Consider the following 12291-nt stretch of genomic DNA (forward strand, 5'->3'; position numbering starts at 1 on the left):
ACAGCATGCAAAGTGCTTTTGTCAGTTCTGTAATGGTAAAAACCCTTAACAGACTCCACTATTGTATCACTATCTGACATGGGCTGCCATTTTTAAAAAAAGAACTGTGATACTATACTGTATATCAAGTATATAATGAGCTAAAAGGAAGCTTCTGGTTAATTCCAAAGTTCCAAATTAGAATTCTGCATCATGAAAAATGACTGATTTGACACCGATATCACCTATATCAGATAAATCATACACGTGACAGCGGCCATCTTGAAAATGTCAGCCATCTTAAATATTCATGACAACTTTTCAATTATCCATATTACATTTACCTAGTGGTATGAATGGTAAATATGTGTAAAATATACTATATCCAAGAAAACTATTGTTGCTGGCGGCCATCTTGAAAAATGGCTGCCATGGCCACCATGTTGAAAATTCACGATGGCTCCATATCCATTTCTTTTTGGAATACCTTTGGCTATATGTGTACCAATTTTCATGCTTGTATCACAAACTGAACGATTCCTTTATATTTTGGAGCTAAGCTATTAGACTATAAGTGTCCTTTGACTTTGTGGTGAATCTCAGAGTGAGGATGACACAAACAACACAACTGTCATCAATGTTTGTCCCTGATCGCTTTTTGGTCCCATACTAGCCTACATGAAACTGATTGCGCACTGATCAAGCTCACATTACATCTATGACTGTCACACTTGGCCAAATGATAGGCCAACTGTATTTTGTTTGTTTATTTGTTTTTAAAATGTGCACAATTTGAGTCAAGTTCAAGTCAAGTCATGTCAAGTCGGTTTTATTTTCAATTTCTTTGCATGCGCTGGTCATACAAAGAATGCTAGTCAAAGACTAAGTAACTTAAACAAAACAAAAGGATAGACTTCACCCTGCAAGTATGTGCCAGCCATAACACGGTGTTATACTGCCACCTATTGGTAAAAAAACAATTATTTTACTGATAAATGTATTGTTTAGGAACATGTTTTTTAATATCTTTTCTTCTAAAAATGACTAGCCATATTAATATTATTATTATTAGAGATTGTATACAAGGCCTAGTATACAAGGCTGTAAACCCACTGCTTGCAGGGCAGGACTTCACAAGCTATTGGCCCAATTGCAAAAAAAAGGTTCTGTAGACTGTAGCCTACCTACCTGAAAAGAAAAGACAGCAAGTTTAGGCTACTGTTGAGACAGATGTTTGTTCATGCTTATGGGCACGTCGTATTTTGAATTGACTAGTAGACAACATTTAAAACAGGACACTGCAAATTAAAGATTAGGCCTAGACTAATTCCGAAACAAACTGAATGGATAGGTCTATCCAATATGGAGATTTTTCCATTCTGATAATATCAAAGACCTATCGAAATATAATTTTAACTTATTTAAACCCGTTGCCAAGGACTCATAGAACAGTCATTGGTTGGTGCAAACGGGGGATCATTTGGGAGGAAAGCGTGGATCGACCCAAATGCCAACTCGGCAGGGAGGCGCTTTCCATTGCGCATAGAGTCATCTGTGTACGTTCTTTTCAGACTATGAGAGTAGGCTACGTCGAAATCGTAATTAAGCCGCTGGCTAGACTACTTATTTGCAGTGGACGTATATGACAAGTATGCTATGCAAAGCATTTGTTATTGTTTTCTCCCCCCAAATATGATTTGGAAGCGTCCATTGACAATCGAGTTGCTGGACAGTCCGAGGTGTCACATCTCAACAGCGGAATGAGGTGGTGGTGTGACTGATATGCGTATGATGGAGTTCACATTATGCAGAATTATTCAAAAGTGAAACTTTCATCAGTTTTCTGTAGCCTATGAACGTGACCTTATCGCGCATTCATGTATTGGACTAACGGCAACAGGTTTATTGCTTTCGAAGGCTCCGTTAGTCTACTTAATCTATTTCGTTTTTCTTCTTTACGCAACAAATGACGAGTTTAACCAACTGTTTGGTTCTTTATAAAAAGTAGACTATCTTACCTGGAACGTAACTCGCAGCAAGACAATTATTGGACACGGCTTGGGATGCAACGCGGATAACGGGAATCGAAGATCCACCAGGTCATCCGTAAGTTTGTGTCTTTGGGTACATGGGTTAAAATTACAAAGTGTCATCATGACCTACATGAATGCACTTTCTCAACAGTATATGGGGCGCAAGTTATTTGATGGTTTTGTTTCATATGAAACCGGAAACTTTGCCCTTTATCAGATAGGCTACATTCACTATGGTCACTTTTTTTGTTTAACCAAAGGAGGCGTTTTTCCACTGTTACATAGTTAATATAACTCCAAGGCATTGCACGTTTTCAAACGAATTAATTCCTGCTTTAAATGAGGGCTGAGTTTTGCTCAAACACATGATGAAACCGTAGGTGTGGCACTAATTTTGATCGTGGAGTGGTAAATTGTTGTGGAATTTTATTAAGCCCACTTTATAGCAAAAGTATCACTCTCACTGATTGTGAGACTCGTAACAAGGACATGGGCAATATCTGAGTGTTTGAAACATTAATACAAAATGTGTGTTGCCTATGCGTGTTTGGCAAAGAGAAGGAGTGTAGGGGAGGTGCCACTGTGTGTGTGTGTGTGCGTGCGTGTGTGTGAGAGAGAGAGAGAGAGAGAGAGAGAGAGAGAGAGAGAGAGAGAGAGAGAGAGAGAGAGAGAGAGAGAGAGAGAGAGAGAGAAGGCAAGAAAGAAAGAAAGAAATGAAGAAAGCAAGCAAGAAAGAAAACAAGAAAGAAACGAGAGCAAGAGGAAACCCTTACAGTGACATTGGCAGGCAGAGAAGGGGTGTGTCCTGGGACCTCAGAAATACTGAATCACGTCTTTTCTGTTTCCACTAAAGAGAAGACATGCTTTCTTTTCGCTGGCTCTCACTCCCACTGCCGCCAGCGTTGAGTCATAACAGTTTATTCAGCAGCCGCCGACCATCTCAGGGCCCCGCTGCTCCAGCGGTTCCCTAGGACCCAAACATGATAATCCATTTGTTGCCCATGCAGGCCCCATTCTCATGAACAACAGACAGCTGAAATTATATATATTTCCCTCTTTCTCTTGGGACGCTGGGTAGGAAAATGTGCTAGTGACCCCCTGACCCGGTACCAGGAACAGCAGCAACCAGCACCATCGTGGGAAAATTCCCAGAATGCTTTAGTGGAATGGTGGTGGTGGTGGTGGTGGGGTGGGGTGTAGGGGGTGCGAGCAAGGCTTGTGTTTGTTTTCAGTGGGAGCTTCTGGTTGATTGGAGTGGGAGAAAGAGAGTTGGGCTTCTGTGGTGGGGTGGGGGGGGTGTTCCGCGATGAAGCCTGCATCTCACTGCTGCATTCTAGATGCCTGGTGGCAAACGCTTCTATGGTCTAATATATCCCCTAATGTCCCCATGTGAACACACACACACACACACACACACACACACACACACACACACACACACACACACACACACACACACACACACACACACACACACACACACACACACACACACATACATGCTTATCATTGAATGTGCGTCCTGATTGGCCAATCTGAACTGATGTACACGTTGCCTCTGATGTCACTTTCTCTATAAACCCTTGTGAATGTTTGTTCTGCTTTTGCACTGAGAATGGGGTCACCCGAAACATTTGCAACTTTTGCAAATAGCATGGCATATGTGAGAGCATTAAAAACCCACCCTTAGGTTGGGGCATCTCTTCTTAGTTTTCATTGAGTGCAAGCTTCAGTCTTCCTGATTTTGAATGTATCCAAAGTCAATGCACCACCACACGACTCGAGTCACGACTAAAGCCACTTTGAAAGGTGCAGGCCCTCTCTTGGAATACCCCATGGGAACATCCCCGCCGCCCCCGCCACTGCCACCGCCACCGCCACCGCACCGGCCACTGCCAGCCAGCCCCTCACTGATTGGAAACAGACAGTGAGAGTGGGCTGGAAGACCTAAGCTTTTGTTTCCCAGCTTGTTGCTAAAAAAGTTCATGTTTGTCATTAAAGTTAGATTAGATTTGTCTTAGAGATTGATGTAGTACCATAGAAAGCACAACACAATACAACAACATCCTTATAGATACAGTAGAGCAGGGTTTCCCAAACTGGGGTGCGTGCACCCCCTGGGGTGCGCGGCCTGCCATAAGGGGGTGCGCGACCTGAATAGAGCAATGGCGGATATGTGTGTTTTTAAACAGCATTAATGAACAAGAAGTAGTTTTTAATTTTAAGGTGAATTGTATGCTGGAAGGGTCCATTGGAAGTGTATTGTGTCATAGTATGTCATGCAATAAAGTTACATTGTAATGAGGGCATAAAAACCATTGGGTCTATTGGGAATGAGGATTGCCCAAAATGACTGCATAATGTGCGGTGATTTGCTATCTCATAGCGCAAACATATGCTTAGGGGGTGCGCGAACCAGATTAAAATGTACAAGGGGGTGCACAGGGAAAAAAGTTTGGGAACCACTGCAGTAGAGCAACATAGTTAGCAACTATGGTTTCGAGAAACGCCCCCCAGAGTTGTACGAAGTATAGGTAGAAGTAGGCCTACCGTACCCTTACAGCAGTGTTGTAATCACATCTGTAAGAGTACTTCTACTTCTACTTTGTACAACTCTCTGGGGTGAATTTCTCAAAACCAAAGTTTCAATGCATTTTTCCATTGGCAACTACCCAAGTTACTAACTGCTAACAACTACCTTTCGAGAAATGCACCCCTGATATGGATATTTATAGAAAACACGTCCACTTTGGCCTCTCATTTATACATAAACAGTTTTAGAAATCTCTTCTCAAAAATCTGGTTTGAAACATATCCCTTTTAGTTGGCTAAAATGCTCCAGTCTTATTGGTGTCTTAGTTTTATCCACATGCAGTGTTAATCAATGGATCCGTGTAGCATTGTAGCATGCTACACGGATCCATTGACTTTCACTAGCTTAGCGACATGCTCCCTCTTTTAACTTGTCTTAAAGCAAGACAACGGCTTACATGAAAAATAAGACACTTTACCACCTTTATAAACCCTGGCCAACGATTTTAACTGTATTAAGCCCCAAAATAGTGGCATACCCCTTTAAACTATGCATAAAGAAAACTACAGTATACTTCACAAGCATGCTGTAGCAAGTTGTTAAACGCCTTCTCCTTTTCATGTGTAGCCTTTTTTTTGTACAGATAGGATCGCCTCCGATGCCACACACACACACTACTTGCTGATGAAAACTAAATTGCATCATAATGACATTGTTATGACATTACAGAGAGATTAACATAATGTGCCTATTACCATTCTGCCCACATACCAAGTAGCATTGTCTGGTGCTACGGGCAAAAACATTGGGCCATTCCAAGCGGTACACATTGTACCCCCATTGACATGTACAGTATGTGTGGATTTTGGTCAATTTGTAGTGCTTGGTTTTCAATTCTGTGGTGTGCAACAGAGGTATTCCCGCACAGTTCGTCCCCCTCGGGGCCGCAAACTTGCCATCTCCTAATCAACGCATTAGTTCGGAATGGGAGGCACAGTACGATACCGCTGAGCTAAAGGGCCGGTCCGACAGTCCAACGCTACCGCACTGTATTGAGGCTTCAGAAGGGAGGTTTACTAACGTTTCCACGCCACACTCTTCTATGGCCTCCATTACAGGTGCAGTGCCACATTTGTCTACGGGTAGTAAGCTAACAACAAGCTTATAGTCAGGACTCTGCATGAAAGGGTTAAATAATGCAGCCAGGATGGCACGTGCGCCACACTTGAGCCACACCTGGGCCACACCTGGGCCGGCTCTCACCGGTGATCACTTGCCATCTGTCGGGGGAGGGGCGAGGGACCCGACGTGGTGGTGACTGACTCCCACAGAAAATAAGGAGCTCATGGATTATACATGATGCCGATGATTGGTTACTAACAGCGTGATGCCTGAGCGCACAGACATGGAGGGTCGCTAGTATTGTGCTTGTGTCGGTGATCCCGGGAGTGTAGAGTGTGTGTATGTGTGTGTGTGTGTGTGTGTGTGTGTGTGTGTGTGTGTGTGTCTGTGTCTGTGTGTGTGTGTGTGTGTGTGTGTGTGTGTCTTCAGAACATTGTGTTGTAGCCCGTTACACCGCTACTTATTCTCTTGAGCTGAACTGTAACAAAAGTGCCTGCCTGACCAGGTTGCCGTTTGCTAACCTATGTGGAAAGATACACACACACTTACTTACACACACACACGCACGCACGCACGCACGCACGCACACGCACACACACACAATCAGACATGGGAATTGGCGTTTGCAGGTCAGCTCTGATCAGCTCTTATTCCTTAGCAATCACTGGCAGACATCTCTCTCTCCCTCTGTCTCTCTGTCTGTCTGTCTCTCTCTCTCTCTCTCTCTCTCTCTCTCTATATCTCTCGCTCTCTCTCTCTCTCTATCTCTCTCTCGCTCTCTCTCGCTCTCTCTCTCTCATCTCTCTCTCTCTCTCTCTTTCACACACAGACACACACACACATACGCACACGTACACACACGCACACACACACACACGCATAGACATGTGTTGACTTTGTAAACACGGATACGAGGAAGCCCATCTGGTCCTTGTCCGTGATGAGCTCCAGACCAGTCATAGCGGAGTGGAGTGGAGGTGACGGGGGTGAGGTGAGGTAAGGTGAAAGGTCAGAGGTCAGATGAGAAAGTGGCAGAAGGTGAGAAGCCCTCCCCGCTGGCAAAAGGGCGAATGTGATTGGCTCTTGGAAGCACTGTAGAGGTAGCTTGGTTCAAAAGGGGCAGATGGTGAGAAGCCCTCCCCGCTGGCAAATGGGCAAATGTGATTGGCTCTTGGAAATACTGTAGAAGTGGCTTGGTTCTCACCAGACCTGTGTGTGTGTGTGTGTGTGTGTGTGTGTGTGTGTGTGTGTGTGTGTGTGTGTGTGTGTGTGTGTTTGTGTGATTGTGTGTGTGTGTAGCTCTGAAGCCCCCTGGTGAGGCTCCAACACACACGGAGGTCTGGGAGACTGTACGTAGTAGGATCCCAGTTCTCCAGTCAAAAAATAATCGGACCATTTATTGCTTCAATATCAACGGCAGCTCTCCTTGAGGAGTTGCAGGGCAGATTACGTATAGACTATATTGAGGTTTGAGAGATCAACGGAAAACGTTTGTGAAGGTACTTGTTGCTTGCTGGCAAGGACAGGCAGAATGATCGAAAAAGCCATGCTTTCTGAAGGCGGAGCCAACGCGTTCTCTCCCAGACCTAGTAGTGGAGCTCGCAAAGCTGCACGGAACTACAGGTCGGGCAAGAGCCAGGCAACTGTGGAGGTTGTGTGCAGGGCCGCTGACAGCTTTGGCTGGGCCTGGGACAAATACACACGAAGGGGCCCCAAACCCAATACATGCAATGTAATGCGGATCCAATTCTGGGCCTCCCCTATGCCTGAGCCCGGGACAAGTGACCCCTTTGTCCCCCCCTGTCAGCTCCCCTGCTTGTGTGTGCAGGCTGCTGGTGACAGCTAATATGAAAAGGGAGTGTCGTGTAGCCAGGGGCACAGGCTGGCAGTGGAGAAAATGAGTAACAAGTGTGTGTGCTTTGTGTGTGTGTGTGCTTTGTGTGTGTGTGTGCTTTGTGCTTTGTGTGTGTGTATCTGTGTGTGTGTGTGTGTGTGTGTGTGTGTGTGTGTGTGTGTGTGTGTGTGTGTGTGTGTGTGTGTGTGTGTGTATCGCATGTGCCTGGAACAGTCTGCAAAATATACATGTATTTTGTGTGTGTGTGTGTGTGTGTGTGTGTGTGTGTGTGTGCCACATGTGCCTGGAACAGGAGGTCAAAGGGGTGGGAGTGGGGGGCAAACTAAAAAGGAAAGTCTGTGAAATATATATATATTGTGTGTGTGTGTGTGTGTGTGTGTGTGTGTGTGTGTGTGTTTGTTCGTGCGTGCGTGTGTGTGTGTGTGTGTGTGTGTGTGTGTGTGTGTGTGTGTGTGCGTGCGTGCATGTATGCATGCATGCGTGTGTGTTTATTTTGTATGATGGCACACAGCACTCTGGCAGACAGGGAGGGGAGGCCTAATGGCCTCTTATTATGAAATATTTGGCCCATAAAGAGGCGGTGGGTGGAGTGCTGATTTATAGTGCATTATGGGAAGCGGGAAGAGATTGAGATCACGAGGAAGTAAAAAAGACATGTTGGAAGACATTGGGCGCGTTCCAATATGCAACCTTGCATCCTCCACTTGTGCTTGTGGCCTAGTACCAGGAAGTAGTACGTTGTGATGACATCACTGACAACAGCATTATATTTCAATATCTCACAAAAGTTCAATTGTGAAGTCATTTTCTCATTTGCACACTAGTTGGTGATTGAAGAACAGTCCCCCCATGTTGTGGCTAGGCTGACAGCGGGGAAACTTAATTGTTTTCTCTACGGAGGCGGGGCATCAGCAAAAGGTGAGGCCACAAGCACAAGTGGAGGACGCAAGGTTGCATATTGGAAAGCACGCAATGAGAAGGTCAAGCCCTGCTGTCACCCATTTCCAGCACCAAAGTCCAATAAGACCCGGTACTAGGGCTGGGCGGTATACCGTTAAAAAACTGTGAGAACGGTTTTCACCTACACAAGGTTCACTTTTTGATGAGAGAAGGTTTTTTTAAATTATTTTTCCAAAAAAGTAATTGAAATAGAAATGGAGATTAATTTAAATTCAGGATTTTATTTCATTTTTAAATGAAATTTCAGACTTTTCTTCAGAAACATTGAGATGTGGGGGAAAATCGCCGTGCAGAGAACCGTGACATCAATTTTCATCAAGAAAACCGTCCAGCCCTACCCGGCACTGTGTCATTAGTCTCTCTGGCCTGTTCCCTTGTGGAGCATGAGATTGGTCTTTTATGACCAATTGGACACTGCCTCCCTGCCTAATAGTCTTCATCAGAAGATAGACTTCCATGTAGGGGTGGGCGATATGGCAAAAATGTCATATCATGATTTTTTAACATGAAATCTCGATTCGGATTTTTTATCACAATCTTCCATCCAAAAAATAAAACCAACAAAATCAATTTCGATATGCTTGCAATTTGTAATTTGCAGTTAATAAAATGTTAACACACTGATGACGCTCTCATAAAGTGCACAATTAGAATACAATAATGTAAAGAAAAAAAGTGAAGACACCAACACAAGTATGTAAACATCACTTTGATAATGATAGTTAACATCCTCACTGCAAGACGATCTATACGATTTCTTCACTTTGGCAGATTCGAGACGATCTTGTACTCGATATCACGATTCACGATTTAATATCGTCATATCGGCCACCCCTACTTCCATGCGTACAGGCCTTTCGTGAATCCCTTTGGATTCTCAACCTTTACCCTTTACCTCATCATAACCCTGCCAATGCCCCCCTTAGTATTAAAGGGACACTGTGTGAGATTTCTAGTTGTTTATTTCCAGAATTCATGCTGCCCATTCACTAATGTTACCTTTTTCACGAATACTTACCACCACCATCAAATTCTAAGTATTCATTATGACTGGAAAAATTGTACTTTTCATACATGAAAAGGGGGATCTTCTCCATGGTCCGCCATTTTGAATTTCCAAAAATAGCCATTTTTAGCTGCAAAAATGACTGTACTTGGACCATACTAGAAAATATTTGTTTATTACTCAGTAAACTTTAATGTAAAGATCAAATTTGGCAATAGGCAGCTCAGTTTCAATGAGCAGCATAGTTGCAGTAGGCCTACCTTTTTTGACCATTTCCTGCACAGTGTCCCTTTAAAAAAGCAAAATAGAATAATGCCCCCCAGTTGCAATTGAGCGTTCCCCTCTCTTCTCTTTCTTAATGGTCCTCAAGGGCTCCCTCGCGGCCCCTTTGGGGGGGCTGTGGATCCCCCTTTGAGAAACACTATTTAAGCCTATTGCCCATCTCTTGGCCGGGGCTCGCTTGAAAAGGAGGCAATAGGCTGGACGTGACTACCCTGGGGAAATAAAGGACAAATCGAATCCAAATCTGCCCTGATCCCTCTGCTCTAACTCTACTCAAATCAAATCAGCATTCTCTCTGACCTTATACTCGGGCCAAATGCACCTTTTTTCTGACAGAATGGCAGAGTGCATGGCACTGTGGCACTATGGAATGGCACTGTGGAAAATCTTTCGTTCTGATTGGCAGCAGAGGCAACCAATCGCTAACCTGGTTCCCATGCGATGGTTGTTACCAACCATCTGGAACATTGTCAATCGCTCAGCTCTGGAAAGGCGCAGGTGTGTTCAAAACAGCTCGAACCTGATTGGAGAATTTACGTGGCTTTTTAAAAAATCACTACTACTTCAACCACTGTCTTGTATATACCCTGCCCCGCAATCCCGCCCCGCGATTCTGATTGGACAGGCTATGAAATATCTGATTCTGTTCGGGCTCGTCTAAGATTTCCAGACGCTCGTGCGAGCTCACAAAGTTTAACGAAAATGCACAAAGCACGAAGGGTCTGCATGAGAGCCAGGCTAACCAATCGCTGTCAAGTACTTCCTTCTCATGTTGAGGTTGCAAGATCAAAAGCTGTATGGGACCACACACACACACACACACACACACACACACACACACACACACACACACACGCACACGCACACGCACACGCACACACACACACACACATTTCTCACCTAAACAGAGCTTTTTGGCGTTGCTAGATAGGATCAAAAGCAGCATACTGTACATACATGTGGGACAAGGCATCCCTCACCTCACAGTAACTGAGCTTTTCAAGAGATTTTTTTTTTTGGAAGTTCAACAATTCTATTGTCTTTGAAGCGGAGTCATTAACAAAAAGAAAGCATCAGTTCCAATTTTTGTTGCATTCTTTTAAAGAGCTCTTCATATGTAGCCTATGTGGGCTGAATGAAGTGAAGGCTGAAGGTATTTCTTCACTTCTTTCACTCTTTCTGTTTTAACTCTTATGCTGCTCCCTCCTTTTCCCCATTCTGTTTTTATTGCGCGCGTGCGTGTGTGTGTGTGTGTGTGTGTGTGTGTGTGTGTGTGTGTGTGTGTGTGTGTGTGTGTGTGTGTGTGTGTTAGAATGTGTGTGTGTGTGCGCGCAGTACACATAATATGGGCGTGCTCACATGCTTTTTACAGCATGCCAAGTCTTTCCCTATTTTCTGCCCTCTGTATGGAAACTTGCATTCTTCTTGTGGCTGTGGCTGGTGTGTGTGTGTGTGTGTGTGTGTGTGTGTGTGTGTGTGTGTGTGTGTGTGTGTGTGTGTGTGTGTGTGTGTGTGTGTGTGTGTGTGTGTGTGTGTGTGTGTGTGTGTGTGTGTGGTTACGCTGTGTTTGTGTCTGGTCTGAGCTAATATAGTGCCAGGGCTCTGCCTACTTGGCTGTGAGTAGGGTGGGTCGTGTCTGCTTAGTATTTCCAGTACATATACAAAATGGCTATAATCTTTCATGTGTGTCATAAGAAGATTATTTATAGCACATGAACACTTTTTTTGTTTGTTTCAAAACATTGCTGGAAGATCGGAGGACCAAAACATGTTGGAGCTTTTTAAAGTTTTATTGCAACCAAGTCATGCAATAAAGGCTTGTTATTTTTAATAGTTGAGAGTGCCTTGGTATTTTTCTTTTTTCAACTTCTGCATTTTCCCATCCAAAGAGCACCTCAAAGAGCACCTGTTTTTTGAGTCCAGAAAGCGCTCTTACAACAAAACTTTTCTTTGACATTGCTATGTTTGTTTCAAAACAATACTATGGAGTCACCCACCAACAAGTATTTATGATAAATATAAAACTGTTGCGTGCAAAGTATAATAGAAGCAGAAGACCTCACAATGAGCAAGCAATAAGACATGCAAAAGGAAGACTGAATCTAAACATATTTTTAAATTAGGATATTTCGAACACATTATACACTATACATTATAAATGTAACTATTCAAGCCTAACTACTGAGAATACAATAAGTAAAATAAAAGTCCACGCTTATAGAGGATACAATTGATGATGTCAGAAAGGTTTTGGCGTACTAGAAGAAAATTAATAACAGATGAGGCAGGATATGAGAATGATGTAAAGTGTTGAACAACAACAAAAAATGTGGTCCAGAGATGCACCAAGATAACTAAATGTGCTTTTTTGAAAATACAAGACAGCTGTGCACCAAGGAGGAATGATTTTGGGAGAAGAGATTCACACAATGTCCTCGATATCGTGACTGAGAAGTTACTCTGGTCTAGCCAAGCTGTGGTCAGTGTTGCTGCCAGATGTGTCTGATCAAATCCCGCCCAA

The 12291-nt window shown here is 43.8% G+C and overlaps 1 protein-coding gene across 1 annotated transcript in view; it reads left to right on the forward strand.

Annotated features, from left to right (window-relative positions):
• Nucleotides 1-1571: 1571 nt before the first annotated feature.
• Nucleotides 1572-12291, forward strand: part of hpcal1 (hippocalcin-like 1) — a 27625-nt gene continuing 16905 nt past the window's right edge. Inside the window, exon 1 of the mRNA XM_063223363.1 lies at nt 1572-2085. The gene's annotated coding sequence lies outside the window, so the exon portion shown is untranslated. The remainder of the gene's footprint in view (nt 2086-12291) is intronic.

The sequence above is a fragment of the Engraulis encrasicolus genome, chromosome 18 (assembly GCF_034702125.1).
Source record: "Engraulis encrasicolus isolate BLACKSEA-1 chromosome 18, IST_EnEncr_1.0, whole genome shotgun sequence".
Taxonomy (NCBI): domain Eukaryota; kingdom Metazoa; phylum Chordata; class Actinopteri; order Clupeiformes; family Engraulidae; genus Engraulis; species Engraulis encrasicolus.